Source organism: Crinia signifera, chromosome 7, assembly GCF_055691185.1.
Source record: "Crinia signifera chromosome 7, ASM5569118v1, whole genome shotgun sequence".
NCBI lineage: Eukaryota > Metazoa > Chordata > Amphibia > Anura > Myobatrachidae > Crinia > Crinia signifera.
Window position 1 is genome coordinate 183,839,543 of NC_139223.1, and position 21,251 is coordinate 183,860,793.

Sequence of the window (21,251 nt, forward strand, 5' to 3'; positions counted from 1 at the left end):
GGCCATGGTGGGGATGGAACCACTAACCCCAGTGCTGTGAGGCAGTGGTGCTAACCGTTACACCATACCAGATGCCTTGAGCCTGCCCAATCTCGGCCTCAAGGGCCGTGCAAACGCCCCACCCCCAGAACTCCTGCTGGGGAAACAGCGGACTGGGACGGGTGGGTAGATGTACCCAAAGTGCCATCGGTACGGGTATGGGGTATGAAGGCCCGGGGCAGAAAATGGGTAATACCCGGATGGGTTACTTGTGCAGGCATGCTGCCTGTGGCAATGCAAATGGTGCCCCCCTGCCTTGAGGGGTGTAAATCGTGGGGACTGATAATTAATGGGAGCCCCCGCCATGGTCATGTGGCACTGGCAGCGCCCTGACCGGGCCCCCCAAACGAGGAAAAACACTTGACCCCAAAAGGAGGTGGCGGTGCCCGGACGGAACCAGGGGCATGTGGGCAGCGGGGGTGCCCCGGCTGGGGGTAACCCCTTATGTGCATGCTGATATGGCAGGGAAGCAAAGCTGACAGCTTGGTGAGCCAGAGCTCCATGGCCTGCTGCCCGGATACCTTGGAGGGGATCCAGGCCACCCTCATACAGGGTGACCTGGCCCCCCCTGTACAATAGGGATGTCTGCCATCCCTGGGGAATTGTGCTGTGAGCCCGCCTCAGGAGTTGAGCTCCTGGGCGGCTCATTAGACCCCCCTGCAGATTCACCCCTTTATTTATTCCCAGCTATGAGGCTGGGGAGAGGCGCCGAAGGCGCACTTGCTGGGAACTGTTATAGCCGGGAGGAGGCGCGGGGACAGGGGACTGTGCAACCGTGTGCACTCCCCGCGCCCCGCTCGGCGCATGCGCCACCTGTCCCGCAACCCCCCCAGCCGCCGCTTGACTGTCGGCAACATCGTGCGCGGCGGGGCTGGGGAGGGGAATAGGAGGCCGGGTAACAGGGGCAGAACCGCCAAGGGAGGCGCGCGCTGCAGAGGGGACAGGCGATGGATATTATTGGTGACCGCCCTCCCCCCACCCGCCGCAGCGTTGACGCTGCATGCGGACAGTTCCAGAGGGGGGGGAGCGCGGCGGGGATGCACCTGACATGTAAGATGCCGTGGACGGAGACACGTCCACGGCGGTGCGACGCCTGGCTGGTGCTGGGGGGAGATAGGTGGCCTGGCCGCCCGCCTGCCACTGCCTCGTGCTGCAGCCGCAGACAACGGGCGAGCTGACTGGGCGAGCCATCGGGGAGGGGGAGAAGTGCGGCTGGAAAGCCTAATGCTGCACTAGGATGCTAACTGCTTAACAGAGGGCAGCTGACTGGTACACTTAACTTTTGATTTATGTATCCACAGTCGACTCCTCCAGCACCTTGATCCAGACTCAGCAAAATCCAGGCTCAAGAGGAAGATGGATCACCTGACTACCTCTTATATACCTCCACCTAAGCTACCACCCCTACAACACCTGATTGGCTACCCCATCTACACTGCACCTCTATGGGTAAGTGACACTCTGATTTCTATCTTTGTCATACCATCCCAAACTGCACCGACTCTTATATTCCCTCATGCCTAGGCAGCCCTCGCTCTCTCTAGTTGTGTTCACCATGCTGTTTGGGTCTGGCCAGTCGGGATCCCGACGTCGGGCTAATGACTCTCGGGATCCCGACTGTCGGACCCCTGTACCACACCCCTTGCGAATGGTGGTACGCCGGCCCACCATTTGCAAGGCGCGTACGTTCTTACTAGCTACAAATGAATGTTTTACATAAACATCCATTTGCATCCTGCGGGGTAACACCCATATCATTCGTTGGTCAGCGACCATCGAATGATGCGGAACGTGTGCACATATGTAAGGTTGCTCTGATCATGTGTATTAAGACAACATCGGTCCCCGTGCAAACTAAGGGATACTGCGAATGGACCAGAATAAGGTCCTGTGCAGAGGTGTAGCGAGGGCAGAGCACGAGCTCCTGGCGCCGGAAGATCAGAGGGCGCTTGCCCGCCAGCCCTGTCCACTCCCCTGCCTGCTCCCGGCTGCCTGCTCCCCTGCCCACTCCCGGCTGCCTGCTCCTGGCTGCCTGCTCCCCTGCCCACTCCCGGCTGCCTGCTCCTGGCTGCCTGCTCCCCCGCCCGCTCCCGGCTGCCTGCTCCCCCGCCCGCTCCCCACTGTGCCGAGTGACGTGCAGGACCCGCCGGGTCAGAGTTCACAAAAAAATGCAGGGTGGGGTGAGGAGGCGCATCGCTACTATGAACGATGAGCGCTGCTGGTCCCCTCCTCTCCCCTCCGCTGATTGGCGGCGGCATCGCTGGTTCTCCTCCCGGCTCCCGATCCTCTGCCGCTGGATCGGCTCCTCTGCTTCATGCTGCTGCCATCCACCCTCCTCATGGCCCGCTGGCTGTATCCCTGGAGCACAGGGTAAGGCGCAGGCACGGGGGGGGGGGGGGGGGGTATTGGGAGAAAGAAGCAGGCATGGGGGGGGGGGTTATAAGGAGCAGGCACAGTGGGCAAAGGGTAGGCATTAGTCACATGGTAAGAAGCAGGCACAGGGGACACAGCATAGGCATCAGGCACAGGGTAAGGAGCAGGCACCAGGGGCATGGAGTAAGGAGCAGGCACAGGGGACACAGGGTAAGGACAGGCACAGGGGACTCAGAGTAGGCATCAGGCAACGGGGGAATGGGGGTAAGGAGCAGGCACAGGGGGGGCGCGAAACATGCCCTTGCTCCGGGCACCATGGCACCTTGCTACACCACTGGTCCTGTGTGTGTGTGTTTCTTTTGCAGAGCTACAAGTCCCAGCATGATAGCACGTCATGTAAATAGGGTTCGCATTCTAAGACTCCCCCAACCAACAGAAGACATGCAATGTTCATCTTCTGACACTGTGACTGGAGTCACCACTGATTGCCTGCTATATCGGCCACTGAAAATCAGTTCATTTAAAAGCAATTATTTCTGAGTTAGAAAACCAGGCTTCTTAGTTCCATATGGCACTCTGTAAGAGTGTTCTGTGATCTCAGTCTCTGTGCTAATTAGCACCTTTTATTTTTGCTCGCTATTTTATTAAACATTTATTTTTGGTACACAGTTGTGATATTACAGCAACATGTTTTGTAAAGGATTTAAATAATATAACAACCAAGGGCCTCAATGCTTGAGCCTCTGGGCCTGATTCAGTTCCTGATACTCTTGTGGTGAATACCGCAAAGTACTGATGTTCGGTACTTTGAGTATGCGCTGAACCGTACTGCGCATGTACAGTACAGGTCTGCAACATTGGACACACTAAGGTAAAGAGGGGGTGATGATGTGCTCCACTTTCCAAAGCGGAGGTGTGGGGCATTATTGGGGAGGTATAGGGAAGGATCTTGACCCTCGGACAGAGATTTCACGGCCTCTTTGCAGTAGATGTGGGAGTTGGCTTTTGCACTAATCCATGTGTTCCCCAGAAGGCTGATGGTGTCACAGATGATCCCATACTGTATCCTAGGACTCAGTTCTGATCACTAAGCATGCACACAGTGTTCCGCCTCCTGCTGCATTACCATATTGGCGCTATTGCTGCTGCTTCCTTGCTGTGATAGCGTCTCCATCCATACAGGCCATAGAATGAACAGCATATAATATTACCCTATATATAGAATAGGGGCAAACAAATATCGGGCACAGTAAGGTCAGTTCAGGTAAGTTGTGTCGGATGTAGTGGAACTACATCTCTGCTGTAGGTGCTCAAACCACTGGTGCAAAATACAGGTGTTCAAAATAAATACGTAAAAAAAGTAGGCCAGCGCTTCCCAACCTTTTTTTCTCCCCTTTACCCCTTGATTAGGCATTTCATTTATGAGTACCCCCTCCTCTCAATTTGAAATATCTACAGTACTTACAAGTGGAGTGGAAGTGAGCGGTATGCTAGGATCATAGGGACCGACCTCCCCCCGATAAGGGATCTGTTCTCATCCAGGGTAAGGAAACGTGCTGAGAAGATCGCAAACGACAAGCTGCATCCTGGTCACAACCTGTTCAACATCCTACCATCCAGAAGACGGTTCAGGTCCATCCCCGTCAAAACGTCCAGATCCGCAAGAAGCTTCTTTCCGTTAGCCGTCCATCACCTGAACAATCCAATCAAAGCGAATGCAATCCCAATATCAACAGCCAAACAACGTGTCCCTACTTGGCGACCTGACCACCATAGTCGTAGCTAGAAATTAAATGCTTGTAATGTCTTTATGTAATATATGTAATGTCTCCCTCCCCCCTTTTCATCCCTGCTTGATGCTGCACTGTAATCCACAAAAAAATCCTAGTGTGCGCAAGCACACATGGCCAATAAAGTTGATTCCTATTCTATTCTATGCGTGTAGTGTGCAGTCAGGAACCGGGTCCCTCTGTGTCTGGCTGCTGGCTATGTACCCACTAACACCTGTAGTATTAATGCTGCTGTCAACGTGGGGCAGATGAAAAGTGATGTCAGCTCCCAGTGTATTACTGGTCAGGGAAAAGCATGAGGAGACGGTGATGACGCTGAAGACGCTGAAGACTTCTTCCGCCATTACAATATTATTTTCAAGTACCCCAACCAGTCTGCAGCAAACCGCTGGCCTAGGCTGTTGGCATAGAGATGCCCAGAAACGCAGCTATAACAAGCTTGACTAGAGATGCTACAGAAACAGGACCCAAATTGTGGGAGTCCAGTAGTAGCCCCATCAGCACTGAACAATGAGGGGTTGTGGTTGTGTTCTTATTTATATTAATAAGGACATTTTGTTCCCAGTGGTGTGTATCTGTGTATTTCTTTGTGTAGTTCTTCCGGGATGCGGTCATTTGGTCTACAGCATTATGGTCGACAGTCATTAGGTCGACACCATTAGTTCGATATGGGAAAAGGTCGACATGGGTCTAAGTCGACATGGGAAAAGATCGACATGGTTCTAGGTCGAAAGGTCATTAGTTCGACAGGTCATTAGTTCGACACTGTCTAGGTCGATAGACAAAAGGTCGACCTGGAGTTTTTCACTGTTTTTTTTTGAGCAAACATGTGCCGACAGGCGGTATTTCATGCCCTACCATCCACTAGGGCGTGGTGGGAGAATAAAATAGTGTGCCAAGCATAGCGAGGCACCGTGCCCGACACAAAGCGAGCGCAGCGAGCGATGCGAGGGGATGCAGTGCATTACAACTGTGTTGACATTCAGGTTAAAAAAACGGTGACCTTTTGACCTAGAACCATGTCGACCTAGACCCATGCTGACATTTTCTCATGTCGACTTAATGGTGTCGACCTAATGACTGTCGACCATAATGCTGTAGACCAAACGATCCCAACCCGTTCTTCCAGTGTCAATCTGAACTGGCAGCCATGGGTATGGCAGACACTTGTAGTAGCAGATTTTTCAAGGGTAACCTGCAAGTTCATCCTACTAACATTTCCGCTGCCAACCTAGGCTATGAGCACTAATGCTTGTAACATGGTGCCGACCAGAGGTATAACTGTCATGGATCAATGGAGTCATCTGCCGCCGGGCTCATGCTCCCAAGAGGGTACCTCTCCTCCTCTGCAAGTTTGGTTCAGTTAATTGAAAGCCATCGATATCCCTTCCATTGTTGACTTTCAATCCTAGCAGCTTCCGATCCTAGCAGGATAATAGATGTCACACTCTTTTTATTATAAACATATTTTTGCAAGTGTCACACTGTGTATTAGAACCCATAAACAGATAGATAGCTTACTGATGAAAGCATAGGAAGCATGCAGATTCTATATATATATATATATATATATAGATACTAGGTGATTCATCGCGCCCTACGGGCGCTCTTCACACCGTCGTAAGGGGCTGCGCCCCCTTAATTTGTGAACGTTTGTATATGAGAAATATGGTTAGAATTGTATGAAAGATGCCCTGTATTGCAACTTAGGTGTCCGCGAATCGCGGGAGGGGGGTCGCGGAGGGTGCCGCGAATTGCAGGAGGGGAGGGTCGCGGGGGGTGCCGCGAATTGCAGGAGGGGGGGGTTGTGGGGGGGTGGATGCTGCGAATCGCGGGAGGGGAGGGATTGCAGAGAATCGCGGGAGGGGGGTCGCGGGGTGGGTTGCTGCAAATCGCGGGAGGGGGGTTACGGGGGCGGGGGTTGCGGCGAATCATGGTAGGGGGGTCGCGGGGGATGTGCCGTGAATCACGGGAGGGGGGGTCACGGGGTGGGGTGCCGAGAATCGCGGGGGGGTGTGTGTGTGCCGTGAATCGCGGGAGTGGGGGTTGCGGGGGGGGTGGGGGGGTGTGACGCGAATCGCCACAAGAAAAAATCAACACAGAAAGGTCAACACATGTAAATGTTGACATAAGTGTGGCACTTCATTGGTGTCCATGTCGACACATGAGAATGAATATGAAAACATTCAAAAAATGAAAAAAAAAACTTCAAAAACTCATGTCAACCTTTTTCATTGTCGACCATAGCCATGTCAGTGTTTTCCATGTGCAATTTAATTCTGGAGCTGCCGCGAATCACGGGGGGTGCCGCGAATTGCGGGAGGGGGGGGGGTCGCGGGGTTGGGTGCCGCGAATCGCGGGAGGGCGGGGTTCACAGGGGTTCCGGTGGGGGGTTGCCGCGAATTGCGGGAGGTGGGGGGTCACGGGGGGTGCCGCGAATCGCGGGAGGGGGGTTTGCGGGGGGGGGGGTGACGCGAATCGCCACAAGAAAAACTCAACACAGAAAGGTCAACACATGTAAATGTTGACATAACTGTGCCACTTCATTGGTGTCCATGTTGACACATGACAATGAATATGAAAACATTAAAAAAATGAAATAAATCTTCAAAAACTCATGTCAACCTTTTTCATTGTCGACCATAGCCGTGCCAGTGTTTTGCATGTGCCATTTAATCCTGGGGCTGCCGCGAATCGCGGGAGAGCGGGGTTCAAGGGGGTTCCGGTGGGGGGTTGCCGCGAATTGCGGGAGGGGGGGTCGCGGGGGGGTGCCGGGGTGCCGCGAATCGCCGGAGGGGGGGTTGCGGGGGGTGTGACGCGAATCGCCACAAGAAAAAAATCAACACAGAAAGGTTAACACATGTAAATGTTGACATAAGTGTGGCACTTCATTGGTGTCCATGTCGACACATGAGAATGAATATGAAAATATTCAAAAAATGACAAAAAAACTTCAAAAACTCATGTCAACCTTTTTCATTGTCGACCATAGCCATGTCAGTGTTTTCCATGTGCAATTTAATTCTGGAGCTGCCGCGAATCACGGGGGGGGGGGGTGCCGCGAATTGCGGGAGGGGGGGTCGCGGGGGTGGGTGCCGCGAATCGCGGGAGGGTGGGGTTCACAGGGGTTCCGGTGGGGGGTTGCCGCGATTTGCGGGAGGTGGGGGGTCACGGGGGTGCCGCGAATCGCGGGAGGGGGGGTTGCGGGGGGTGTGACGCGAATCGCCACAAGAAAAAATCAACACAGAAAGGTCAACACATGTAAATGTTGACATAAGTGTGCCACTTCATTGGTGTTCATGTCGACACATGACAATGAATATGAAAAAATGTAAAAAATTAAAAATAAATCTTCAAAAACTCATGTCAACCTTTTTCATTGTCGACCATAGCCATGTCAGTGTTTTGCATGTGCCATTTAATCCTGGGGCTGCTGCGAATTGCGGGGGGGGGGGGGGGGGTGCCGCGAATCGCGGGAGGGGGGTCGCAGGGGGGTGCCGCCAATCGTGCAAGGGGGGGTCGCGGGGGGGTCCTTTTTGCCGCGAATCGCGGGAGGGAGGTCGCGGGGGGGGGTTTTTTCCGCGAATCGGGGGGGGGGGGTCAGGGGGGAGGGTTTACAGCGATTCGCGGGAGGGGGGGGGTCGCGGGGTGGTGGTTATGCCGCGAATTGCGGGAGGGGTTGTGGGGGGGTTCTTTTTGCAGCGAATCGCGGGAGGGGGGGTCGCGGGGGTGTTTTTGCTGTGAATCGCGGTAGGGGGGGTCGCGGGGGAGTGGGTATTTTTGCCGCAAATCGCGGGGGGGGGGGGCGCGGGGGGGGGGGGAGGTTTTGCCGCAAATCGCGGGAGGGGGGCGCTCACCTGGTGGCTGTGGAGTAGCAGTGCTGGGCAACATGGGAAGGCAGTGGGTGTCTGGCACTGTCTGTGGGCTCACTGGGCTGGTTCTCTGTCACATACCTCCCAACATGACCCTCTCCAGGAGGGACACAATGCTCTGTTTCTAGACTTCCCCTTAATGTATAATTGCCATCACCTGTTTTAAACAGGTTAATTTCTCAGAAAGGTGTTCAGCACAGATGAAGGCAATCACACATTAAGAGGAAAGTCCAGGAACAGAGCGTTATAGACACAGACACCCACTTTGAGTGACAGATGTAGCCAAATATATAGGAGATATATATATATATATCTATATATATATATATATATATATATATATATAGATATAGATATATATATATATATTATTATTACACTACATACAGTAGCTCTGCCCAATAGTAATGGTTTTGAACTAGCAATTATACATAGTCAGAATCTGCATAATTATGCACAGGAGGAAATAGCTCTATCAGTAAGGTGACTGCCTTCAGTGAGACAGGTCACAGGTTCTAATCCAGGTATGAGTGCTCACTTCTCCCCTTTACATTTCACTGCCCAGTGCCAGATTACAGAATAGGCACTGACCTCTGGGACCCATGCCTTTTGGGGTCCGTTCCACAGAGAAAATACTGTATTTATGTAATATGCTTTTTAACAATTTAAAGTACATAAACCATAGACATCAGGTTTACATTACAGTTATCAGATCGTATAATGTTGATTGCTAAATTACAAATATTTACAGAGATAATTAGCGAGGGGCCTCCACAAGGTCACTGCCCCATCACACCTCTAACTAGCATCACACCTCACTGCTCCCCCTTATATGTCACTCCGCCCTCATACTTCACTGCTCCCCCTTCACATGTAATTCCACCATCACACCTCACTGCTCTCACTCACACGTTGGAGGTTATTCTGATCGGAGCGGCCAAACGTGCGTACGTTCGCTATTAACGTACGCTAGCCGTACGCGGCCGTTAGGGTTAGGTCCACCCACAAATCAGCCGCTTACGTACGGGCAGAAATACCGTAGAAGGGGAGTGGCGTACAAATGAGCGTACGGCAACGTACGCGGACGGCCCAGCCCTGCACTCCGACAACTGGCGTACAACTGAGCGTACGGCGCCGTTTACGGACGTCTTTCGTCCGTCTTCCCACCGACTTCTTGCGGAGATCTGAGCGTACACCAGCTTGCACGGACGGGTCCCTATTGTTTTCAATGGAAAACTCAGCTTATGTCACCGCTCGTGAGAGTGAGCGTACGTCCGTGCACGCTGGCATACCCTTCACATATATGGACCTGCAAATCTTGCCTTTCAACTATAATTATGAAAATTAATTAATTGATTGAATTAATTAATGTGCAAAATAGTGGGCATGGGCTTCAAACATTGCTGAAACATCCTTTGTAGGTGTTAGATGTGGTTTATGTTATTGTATCCTAAATACAAAACCTATGTTAGTATTACAGTGAACACGTTGACACATGTCGACTTGTGTAGATTGAGTGTGCTACTGCGTAAAGTCTATGAAAGCACGTAGTGAATGTGTCTGTTTAGCAAATACCTACCTTAGCGTATAAAAAGATTCTTACCTTAAATTAAACAAACCTTTAAATGTGGAGAAGTATAGAAAGAGAAGCTTCCAATGTGTTTGCGTGCTGTGTGTGTGGCTTGCAGGTAGTGAAATCATGCTTTGGACTTAATAGACTGCAGCATTGCTTATTTACATTCAGGTGTATGTGTTTGAGTAGTAATCAGCGTTAATTAGCAAACTCAGGCGCACGCTGGCATGCGGTATCTGTAGGGGTGGTTTGAGATGGCGGCTGGCAGCCGCCTGTTTTGTGTCCGAAATGAACGGTGCCTTAGTCGATCGTGCGGTAGTAGCACAGCTCATTTTTGGTGCACACCCCCGTGTACGCCCATATTTACGCCCATTTTCCCTCATTATTTCGGCCGCTCCCATCAACACGCCCCTATGCCGCCCCCATTACCCGTACACTCGCGTACAGGTTTTTTCGCACGTTGAGACCCGGCCGTAAGCGTTGTGGAGTGTTCGCGCCGGCGCATTAGCGTATCTGCACATGCGCAGATCATGAAAAACACCGGGACGTACGCGTACGGCCCGGCCGCTCCAACCAGAATAAGGCCCGTTACTCCACCCATAGATGCCGATTTATGTTTTTGCTGGTGGGTGCTCTAGCCAAAAATATAGGGGAGTGGCTTCATAGGAAAGGGGCGTGGCCACAACATATTACTGATTTATATTACGCAGCAAGCACAGTTGCCTCCAATATTCAAATTATAGCAACAGTGCCAAATACATAAATGCCCACATAGTGCAGGTACAAAAATCCTCCCCACAGTGCCAAATACATAAATGCCCACACAGTACCTGTGCCAGCGACGAGGGATGTGGAGTGCAGTGGGACATGGGCCGCTGCTGAGCGGGTGGGTTCTCATCAATTTCAGTGGGTGCTCGGGCCCTCAAGCACCCACAGAATCGGCACCTATGACTCCACCATCATACCTCACTGCTCCCTCTCATACGTCACTTCACCATCATGCTTCACGGCTCCCCCTCACGTGTCACTTCACCATCATAATTCACTGCTCACCCTCACACCTTACTCCACCATTATACTTCACTGCTCCCACTCACATGTCACTCCACCATGATACTGCATTACTCCCCCTCACAAATCACTCCACCATCACACTTCACTACTCCCCCTCACATGACACCCCACCATCACACTTCACTACTCCCCCTTACACGACACCCCACCATCATACCTCACTGCTCCCCCTCACACAGCACTCTACCATCATACCTCACTTCTCCCTCTCACATGACACTCCACCATCATTCTTCACGGCTCCCCTCACACATCACTCCACCATCATACTTCACTGCTCATCCTCACATGTCACTCCACCATCATACTTCACTACTCACCCACACACATTACTACACCATCATACTTCATTGCTCCCCCTCACACGGCACTCCACCATCATACTTCACTGCTCATCCTCACATGTCACTCCACCATCATTCTTCACTACTCCCCCACACATGTCACTCCACCATCATACTTCACTGCTCCCCCTCACACGACACTCCACCATCATACTTCACTGCTCATCCTCACATGTCACTCCACCATCATTCTTCACTACTCCCCCACACATGTCACTCCACCATCATATTTCACTGCTCCCCCTCACACGTTACTTCACCATCACACTTCACTGCTCCCCCTCACATATAACTCCACAACATACTTCACTACTCCCCCTCACACGACACCCCAGCATCACACTTCACCTATGGAACCCATGCTTTTTGGGGCCTCCGAGATTTTGAGTGCCTAGGGGCCTGCACAAGGTCACTGCCCCATCATACCTCAATAAGATGAGGTGTGATGGGCACCTCCACAAATTCACTGCCCCATCACACCTTTAGCTAGCATCACACCTCACTGCTCCCCCTCACATGTCACTCCGCCCTCATACTTCACTGCTCCCCCATCACATGTAATTCCACCATCACACCTCACTGCTCTCACTCACACGTTACTCCACCACCATACCGCACTGCTCCCTCTCACATGTCATGCCACCATCACACTTCACTACTCCCCCTCACACGACACCTCACCATCATACCTCACTGCTCCCCCTTACACGTCACTCCACCATCACACCTCACTGCTCCTCCTCACATGTTACTTCACCATCATATTTCACTACTCCCCCTCGCACCAAACTGCTCCACCTCACCTTACTGCTCTTACCATATCTCACTGCTCCCCATCACGTCACTCCACTATCACACCTCACTGCTCCCCCTCACATGTCATTCCACCATCACACCTCACTGCTCCCCCTCATGCGTTACACCACCATCATACCTCACTGCTCCCTCTCACATGTCATTCCACCATCATGCTTCACGGCTCCCCCTCACACGTCACCCCACCATCACACTTCACTGCTCCCCCTCACACCACACTGCTCCACCGTCACACTTCACTACTCCACCTCATCTCAGTGCTCTTATCATACCTATCGGGGGCAGAGCTAAGCTCCAGGTCTCAGCACGTTGGAGAAAACAAAACATTGCTGGTGTTTAATCGATGGTGGGAAACCATTTGGTTCTCCCCATCAATGGAAAAGTATTTAACATTGTAACATTATTTAACATTTCACATTGCTCATAGACCATCGATGATTTTTAATCATTGATAGTCGATGGCCATCTCTAGTGCCCCTGTCTGTTATACAGTTTGACAAGCGTAGTGCCAACAACGGACAGCAACAGGGTAGAAGAACGGGGAGAGCAATGCTCCATCCGGCCGCATTACCTGCCTTGCGTACTGTGCTGAGCGTGCTGGTCACTAGTCCGAAACCCTAACCAATAACCCTGACTTCCCCTCCTAAAACCACTTTTTATTTTTATTTTATATGTTAATAAATGTGTGTTTTAGCCCCTGAAGCACAACATTGATCTCTCTTTTTTTTTTTTATAAAAATCAATGAAAACTTTTTTTTACATCATTATTTGTTCGATTAAAAAACCTAACCACAGCCTGCATCACCCATGCAGTGTAGTAAGCGCAGTGCAGTGCAGTGCAATTAGTTAATAATACCCCTTTCAGACAGAAAAGTCTGAAAATCCCGGCAAATACACGGCATTTCAAATGCCGTGTCAATTTGCCGGGAGCAGCCTGACCCCCCTTCACACAGAAGAACAAAATTACCGGGTTGAAAATTTCTACCTGGTAATTTGCTGAAGAACACGGGTATTTCTTCTGTGTGAAAGGGTCAACACGGGTCATAAATCCCGTGTCCTCGACCCTGGTCATTTCCCGGGACGGAGACCGGGATTTACGACACGGGTGTGCCCTTTCACACAGAAAAAGGACCCGTGTATTTAATGAAATTCCCGGGTGGAACTGCTTCACCCGGGTATTTCATTTTCTGTGTGAAAGGGGTATTAATGTGAAATTCACATCGGGGGGAACTAAAATCCTTCTTTTTTAGGATATGATCAATTCAAGAGAGAGAAAAAAGGAGTTTATTCTGATTGACACGCAGCACCGCGAACTTCACAAAGCTGCGTGTCTTTTTTTAGCCTATCCACAGTTTGCACTGTCCCCGCCATCACCGGATGTCAGCTGCCCCCCCCCCCTGTCCTCGCACAGGACACACGCAAGCCTAAGACACCCGCATCACTGGGGCATTTTCATGGGAATGCCAAAATGCTGTGCGTTCCCATTGGCGCATCCCCTGGCCCGCTGCCCTATGCCCCCCACCCGCACTGTTGTGTGCAAGCACCTGGCCGCTCACACACAGTTGCTTGAACATGCGCAGAAACTTCACGCTCCCGTTCAAATTCACATGGGAGCGCATGGACCTGAATAAGATCCTAAAGCCGCACTCTGCACATACTGTACCCCCCCCCCCCTTATTGCAATACTATAGTACACAGCGGACATACATATCTGTGGGGTAAGAATGGGGAGTATAATTTATCATCTCACCACTTATAACAGAAGATAAATTCTGGACAGCCCCATGTTCATGTATTTCCCCTTTATTTGGAGCATTTGGCTACCCAATTTTCACATTCAGAGAACCTCTAAAATGTCACATCCATATGGAGAGGAGGAGGCAGGAGCAGACAGGCTCCATTCATCAAATTCTGCATTCCAGAGCCTGTAGTGTCCGGTCCGAGGGGTGTCCTATCCGGTCTGGCATTCTGGGGTGTTGTCCGATTCAATTTTTTTTTACCCATACCCAATATGCAGTGAGTTTGACGGAATATGAAAGCATTTAGGCCCTCATTCTGGTTGATTCGTTAAGCTTGCAGCTTACTGAGTCCCAGAGACCAACCCCCCCTCCCACCAAATACACGCCGCCACTGCCACCATATCCCCTCACAACTGTTCCCGTCCGCGCCCCTGCGTGAGCACCACACAGACTGCGCAGGCCGGGAGGGCACCCACACAGATGCCCTTTGCAGGGCAGAACCACCGGTCCCTGGTGCGAACATGCCAGGGACCGAATGGATTAGGATCAGACCCTTAATGTAATGCTTCTTATGCAGTGCTGGAATTCATCAGTGTGTATGCTCTGCACCGTTCAGCAATCAGCACAGCAATGATTGCTGGGAGATTAATCATTTTAGAGCTTTCAAACTTCTTCGGCTGCAGTGCTACATAGCAAGCTGTAGGTGGCGCTATGCTCTCTTATGTCTATCAGTGAATACTTAATAGGCAGGGTACCATCACAGAATAATAAACAGTATCCTACACAATGCCTGGGTATATAAAGCAAGGATGCAGCGTTGCCTCCTTGTTTATCTGCTTCACAAGAATTTGTGGGATAAATTTCATGCACAAATATAAACACAACAACATAAATATCTCTTAACAGCAGTGGATTCAGTGGGCAGGTCTCCATTCTGGCAGCCCAGGAGGCATCTGAAGCTTATGCAGACTAGCTGACGGAACCCCTGTGCCAGTTCCAGGAAGTCTGCGTCCAATGGTGCAGACACACCTACAAAACTGTGCGATGGCCGGGAGGGTCCCGCAAATCGGATCCCCCTCCTGCCCCCCCCCCCCCCTCCGGTAAGGTGGGCAAGTCTCACGCATTTTCCCTACAGCCCTGGCTCCCCCCTTCCCCGCGGTTTTAAGCTCCAAATTTCGCAGGTCCGCGGGGAGGGGGCGGGGCTAAAATGACTTGATTTGCGTCATATTAGCCCCGCCCACCATCCACAGACCTGCAAATTGATGCTGGGGACTTAGTGACATCAGCCTCACCCCCACAACGTAGCCTCTTCCCGCCCCCCTTTCACTCCTCTCCGGGCTTCTCCCGGAGAGGAGTTTAAAAAATTCGGCAAGTATGATGTAGTGTAGGTGGGAGGGAATAGCCGGGAGGCTCCCGAAAACTGGGTTCCCCTCCTGGCCCCCCAGAAAGGTGGGAAACCCTCCCGGATACCGGCACCCCCCTCCCCTGTGGCAGCGGGGTGTTTGATGATGTCTACATCAGGTCCCGCCCCCGAAGTGCTTCTGACAGTCTCCTCTCCCGGCTTATCCCCACGGCCATCGCAGCGCCGAGTAAGTGCAGACTTACTGCATACGGGGGAGGAGAGACCATTTGATGGTGAGTGATTGCAGGCAGGGGGTAGCATTAGGGGAATGCAGGCGTTTCCTGTTTCTACAGCTGGCGCCCATCGAGTGATTTCGGTACACTTAGGCAGCATAAGAGGGCACGTGTTCTTGTACAGCCGCCGCTGGTGGCGGGGGTGTTTCGTTGGAGAGGTAATCCTATTATAGTAACCTATGTTTAAAAGTGAAAAGATTTTGGATACGTGCCTCATACTGCTGGATATGCAGAGTACATAAAGTGACATGTTTATCCGGGTGTGGTACAGGGTTCCGACAGTCGGGATCCCGACAGTCATTAGCCGGACGTCGGGATCCCGAATGGCTGGACTCAGACAGCATGGCGAGCGCAACAAAGCCCCTTGCGGGCTTGCTACGCTCGCCAAGCTGCGGGCGCGGTGGCTCAATACGCTCGCCACCTATTCTATTCTCCCTCTATGGGGGTCGTGGACCCCCATGAGGGAGAATAACCGGTGGCCTTTGGGAACCCGTCTGTCGGTGTTTTAACAGTCGGGATGCCGACGTCGGGTAAATGACTGTCGGGATGCCGACGTTGGGTAAATGACTGTCGGGATCCCGACTGTCGGGACCCCGTCCGGATCCCGTTTATCCCTGGATAAATGAATCAAACCGCCATTAATTCATTCACTTTCAATCGTTGTGTCAAGTAATTCTTGCAAATTACATTGACTATTACTTGTGATTTGTTAAATATATATATATATATATATATATATATATAAATAAAACCTATTCTCTTTACAGCTGTCATGCTGTTAAATCCTTTTCTGATAAATCCTATATATAGCCATTTCCTATGTGGCTATTATGTATGCGCAATTTAATTTTTAAACATTTTCAGATAAAAGTTGTATTTAATGTATTCCCTAAATTCCCCTAACAAGTGTTTTCCTACTAAAAATTCTCTTTTTTCTCTCCAACTTATAATACTCTGGGGCACAGGCTGAACAGCAGGGCCCAGTGGGTTATTCAGGCCTTATTATCCATAGACTGCTTCTTTTTCATTGCTGGCCATACGCAAGTTGATTGACAGGAAGCCGTGTCAGGTGAAAAGGCAGGCGTTCCCAGGCATTTTAGGGATATTAGGTCTGGCCCCGACTTTTCACAAGCCCCACTAAGCAATTTGCAGGGTCACATGTGGCGGGAATTCACTCTGGTGGGGCGGCGTATACCTGATCGCAGGTTAGAAGTTCCCTTTCAGTTACAATTTAGTGAAGGCTGCCGCCTGATACAGCAAAGAGTTCCTAGCCCATTCAGAGATGGTACAGAGGCTATGATTCTGGTTGGTTTGCAAAGCAGCGAACTAACGCCACCTGCCGCTTCTCTGCGAGTTTTGTAGGCATCAAATGAGTTCTGTAGCCCTCGCAAATCTAAGTCAGTCTCTGCTGACTTAAATTAGCGATGCCCTGCTCCGAGGACAAGGCAAGCAGCTGACATCCGGTGACATCCGCCCCTGTTCGCATGTGGGCGCCCCCTGCTGTGAGCGCCCCAGAGACTATGCAGGTCTCTGAGGGCGCCCGCAGTGAAGACCTGTACATACGCATGACTGATTATGCACATGCGCAGGCTGAAACGGGCCAAACAGACCAGAACTGCCCCCAGATTCTTAATAGCGATTCCAGATCATAACAGTCATAGCAAGATCTTAGGCAACTGCCTGTGCCACAAACAGGAACCCTTCACTTTCTGGCAATCAGGATTCCATGATTGTCTCTCTTTTTAAATTAACATACTTTTATCAGGATCAAACAGTGCGTATTTTATGCCCTTGTTGGCATGGTGCATCCTTCATAGTTTCGAATAGCCCCCAGTTGGGACTCCTGCGCGGCCCTTCAGCGCAGGTTCATGAAAGGATCTGGTAAAGGGGGCACGGCTTTACAGAAAATTCCATGAACAGGAAGTCACCCCTCGTTTTTGCTGCTCTGACTGTACTGACCATACCCCCAGCCCCTCTGTCTCCCTGAATAGATGCTGTGCGCATGCACTCAGCATCTATTCCCTTCTGCCACCCCCACTGCTGCATCTATTTAGGCAATATATAAGGGGTACATTTAAAGCTTCTAGAAATAAAAAGGGAGGTGATGTTGCCCATAGCAACCAACCAACCAAATTTTTTCTATCATTTATCTATCGCATCCTAGAAAATAATAGACAGAATGTGATTGGTTGCTATAGGCAACATCGCCTTTCATATTTAGAAGCTTAGTATGTAATATATATATATATATATATATATATATATATATATATATATATATATATATATATATAGTTGTAAGGGACATGTATGACAGCGCAGCCCCATCCTGTGCGAACAAGCTGCTGCTGCTGCTGTTCCAGTTGCTGTACTACCTCCTCACTAAAAAGAGGCCCCGCCCGCCCCGCCTGGAGGTCAGAGTAAAACTAACAGCAATAGCAAACTGAGTCTATAAATAACTCGAACGTCCATTGGCTGTGGTGAACAAATACAGAACACGTGAAGCAGACTGCCCAATGGAAGCCGAGGGAGCTCTCGGGGACCACAGGAGGCAGTCTGTTACCGGATTGGCAGCTACTACAGCCAATGAGACTTCTCGCTGGGTTCGCGTCCCACCCGAACGTACGTGATTGGTGTGTTAAGGGAAAAAGGGGCAGTGACGCAGGGGGGCTGGGGTCAGCGGGCTGCGCCCTGTTATCCGCTTTTCTACTGACGTCCGGTCTGTCCAATCAGCAAACGTTTCTGTTTACTGCTAACATCTTACTGGCCGGTGCGGCGAGCGCTGGTTCCCCTGTACAGAGTGGCAGCTTAGCTGGCCAATGGGCGGTCAGTGCGAGGCAGGGTGCAGTGTGAGGAGGTGCGCGGGATGTTGGCCGCTCGGAGGCTCGGGTAGAACAGGAGGACCTAGGAGGAAGCAGGGGGGAGACACAGAGCGAGGTTCGGGTGCCTGGCACAGGTGAGGGAGTAGTGGAGGAGATGTGCCCCTGTGGGGTATGAGTGTTGCCTGCATGTCAGTGTTTATCTGCCCCAGGTCTCTCCCAGACGGGGCAGTCATTCCAACTGTGTAATAATTAATGCATACGCGCTTAAATAAATGAATGGCCTGTGGATGGTCACCGCCCAGCCTGTCTGTGTGCCCGGAGTGCATGTATATAATAATTGCAGCTGTAACACGTGTGCCTGTGCAGTAGGTGTGGGGCATTGCTTACAGCTGTGCATGCTGCAGGGTGAGCATCTGTTCAGTTGCATGGCAGGGATCTGTTACTAAGCGTACATCTGTTGTAGGCTATGGATCTGCTGGGCTCCTGGTTAGGGATCTGCTGCTCAGTGGTGATCTATTGCAGGGTAGGGATCTACTGAGATGCAGAGCAGGCATCTGTTGCTAAGTGGGCATCTGTTACAGGGAAGGGATCTTTTGAGATGTAGAGCGGGGATCTGTTTACTAAGTGGGGTCGGGATCTGGTGCAGGGCAGGGATCTGTTGCTCAGTGGTTATTTATTGCAGGGTAGGGATCTGTTGATATGCAGGGTTGGGATCTTTTGCATGGTAGGAATCTCTTGGGTTGCAAGGTAGGAGGGATCTGTTGAGGTGCGCAATGGGCTTTTTGTTGCAAGGTAGGGATCTTTTGCTGTGGGCATCTGTTGCAGGTTAGAAATCTTTCACTGAAGCCCCATGCATGCTGCCCAATGCTGGCCGCAGCCGATATAGTTAATGGTATCGGCCGGGGGTCGCAAATATTGAGTGGACACACTGAACGATATTGTTGAGTGAAGTCGCTGGGAACCGCTGAATATGTGGATCGTTGGCTATAGAGCCGATTGATCCACAGGGGCCATTCTTAGTGCACGTGAGCGCACATCATTAACGATATTGAGTGTAAACATAAGAGCATATAGTAAAAGATGGGTGCATCTGTTGCACGGTAAGTATCTTTTGGGTTGCAAGGTAGGAATCTGCATGTGGTACAGGGGTCCGACAGTCGGGATCCCGACTGGCCGGACCCAGACAGCATGGTGAGCGCAACTAAGCCCCTTGCGGGCTCGCCACCTATTCTATTCTCCCTCTATGGGGGTCGTGGACCCCCACAAGTGAAAATAGCAGGTGGCCGTCGGGAACCTGGCTGTCGGTGTTTTGACAGTCAGGATCCGTTTAGATCAGGGCTGGGCAATTGCGGCCCTTCAGATGTTGAGGAACTACACATCCCAGCATGCCTTTCATCAGTTTCAGCATGGCCACATAGCAAAACTAATGCAAAGCATCCTGGGATGTGTAGTTCCTCAACATCTGGAGGGCCACAATTGCCCAGCCTTGGTTTAGATGCAGAATGGGTGTCTTGTTGCAGGGTAGGGATCTCTCAATAAGGGGGTATATTTTGCACGGTAGTGATCTGTTGTAAAGTGCCATATGTTGTAGGGTAAGGGGTCCGTTAGCTTCCATCATATAGCATGTCAGGGTAGGCATCTGTTGCTAAGTGGGCATCTGTTTCAGGGTGGGGAACTGTTCATAATACCCTTTTAAACTTAAATCTCAAACCCCATTTGGACTCGAGACACTGAGCGCAGGTTGAAACCTGGATTTTCTGTACTTACCCCCTTCATACACACAGGTGACTGGTTATTGCAGGGTAGTCACATGTCACACCGCACCCTGGTCTCCCGGTTTACAGTGGGCGCTTGGAGATTATTTCATAAGTGCTACTGTTCAATTACAACAAATTTATTTTCAGCATGAACCTGGACCATGACTGGGGGTCAAAGTCCTGGGAATAACCATGCCTGATAGATGGGACACAGACCTGGAGCTGTCAACCCAGATCAGACCCTTCCAGACATAGGCTGGACCTGAGTTATCGCATGTGCACTTCAAAAAATCGAGGGGTTATGGCTTGTCTGAAAGGGGTGTAAATGGGCATCTGTTGAATGGTAGGTATCTGTTAAATTGGATGGTGGGCATCAGTTGCATAAGGATGCAGTCACTAGGTCAAAATGGTCATTAGGTCGGCATGGAAAATGTCAACATGAAAACGATTGACATGAGTTTTCATGGTCCCAATCCCCCCAAAAGGTGGTTTTGCATACTTTATTATCTAAGTGGCCATAGAGTGAGTATTTAATAGTGTGCCAAGCCTATCGACATACACATATACGGTGTCCATGTCGACTTAAGTTGACATAGAAACACTAAAAATAAAACAAATTTTCACCTTTTTCTGGCCAACCTAATGCTGATGTCGACCTGTTTCATGTGTCGACCTATAGTGGTTGACTTAATGACTGTCCACCTAAGTTCTGTCGACCATATGACCCATACCCTGTTGCATGGTAGAGATCTGTTGAGTTGCTGGGTATGTGGTGTGGGGATACGGTCGTTTTATCGAATGACATTAGGTCGAATGTCATTTGGTCGACCCCACTAGGTCGAATGTGTAAAAAGGTCGACATGGGTTTATGTCGAACTTCCGACTATGTCGACTGCCATTAGGTCGACTGGGGTTAGGTCGAATTGCTCTTTTTGGGTTTTTTTTGGTGCCGACATGTGCCGACAGGCGGTGGTTCATGCCCTACCATCCACTAGGGCGTGGAGGAGGTTATTAAAGCTGTGGCGAGCGAAGCGAGCCACCGTGCCCGAAGCATTGCGAGCGATGCGAGGGTCCGATTCACTATGTCAACAGTGTCCATGTCGACACTGTTGACATTTCGGCCAAAAAAACCCCAAAAAGAGCAATTCGACCTAACCCCAGTCGACCTAACGGCAGTCGACATAGTCGGAAGTTCGACATAAACCCATGTCGACCTTTTTATACATTCGACCTAGTGGGGTCGACCAAATGACATTCGACCTAATGTCATTCGATAAAACGAACCACACCCGTGGTGTGTTGGGGTTTCATCCTAGGGAAGTATCGTGTGGCACGGTGGGTTTTCTTTGCAGCCTATGGGCCTGCAGCAGAGTGTGTTCTGTTGGGCCGCTGTATACATAGTGTTCCCGCTAGGCTG

General features: G+C 50.8%; 1 protein-coding gene across 2 annotated transcripts in view; it reads left to right on the forward strand.

The window, feature by feature from the left end:
• The first annotated feature begins 18,072 nt into the window (after window positions 1–18,072).
• HDAC4 (histone deacetylase 4) overlaps window positions 18,073–21,251 on the forward strand; it is a 147,217-nt gene continuing 144,038 nt past the window's right edge. The window contains exon 1 of one of the 2 annotated variants that reach the window (XM_083154610.1): window positions 18,073–18,211. The gene's annotated coding sequence lies outside the window, so the exon portion shown is untranslated. The remainder of the gene's footprint in view (window positions 18,212–21,251) is intronic. The other variant, XM_083154614.1, reaches the window with a different exon arrangement.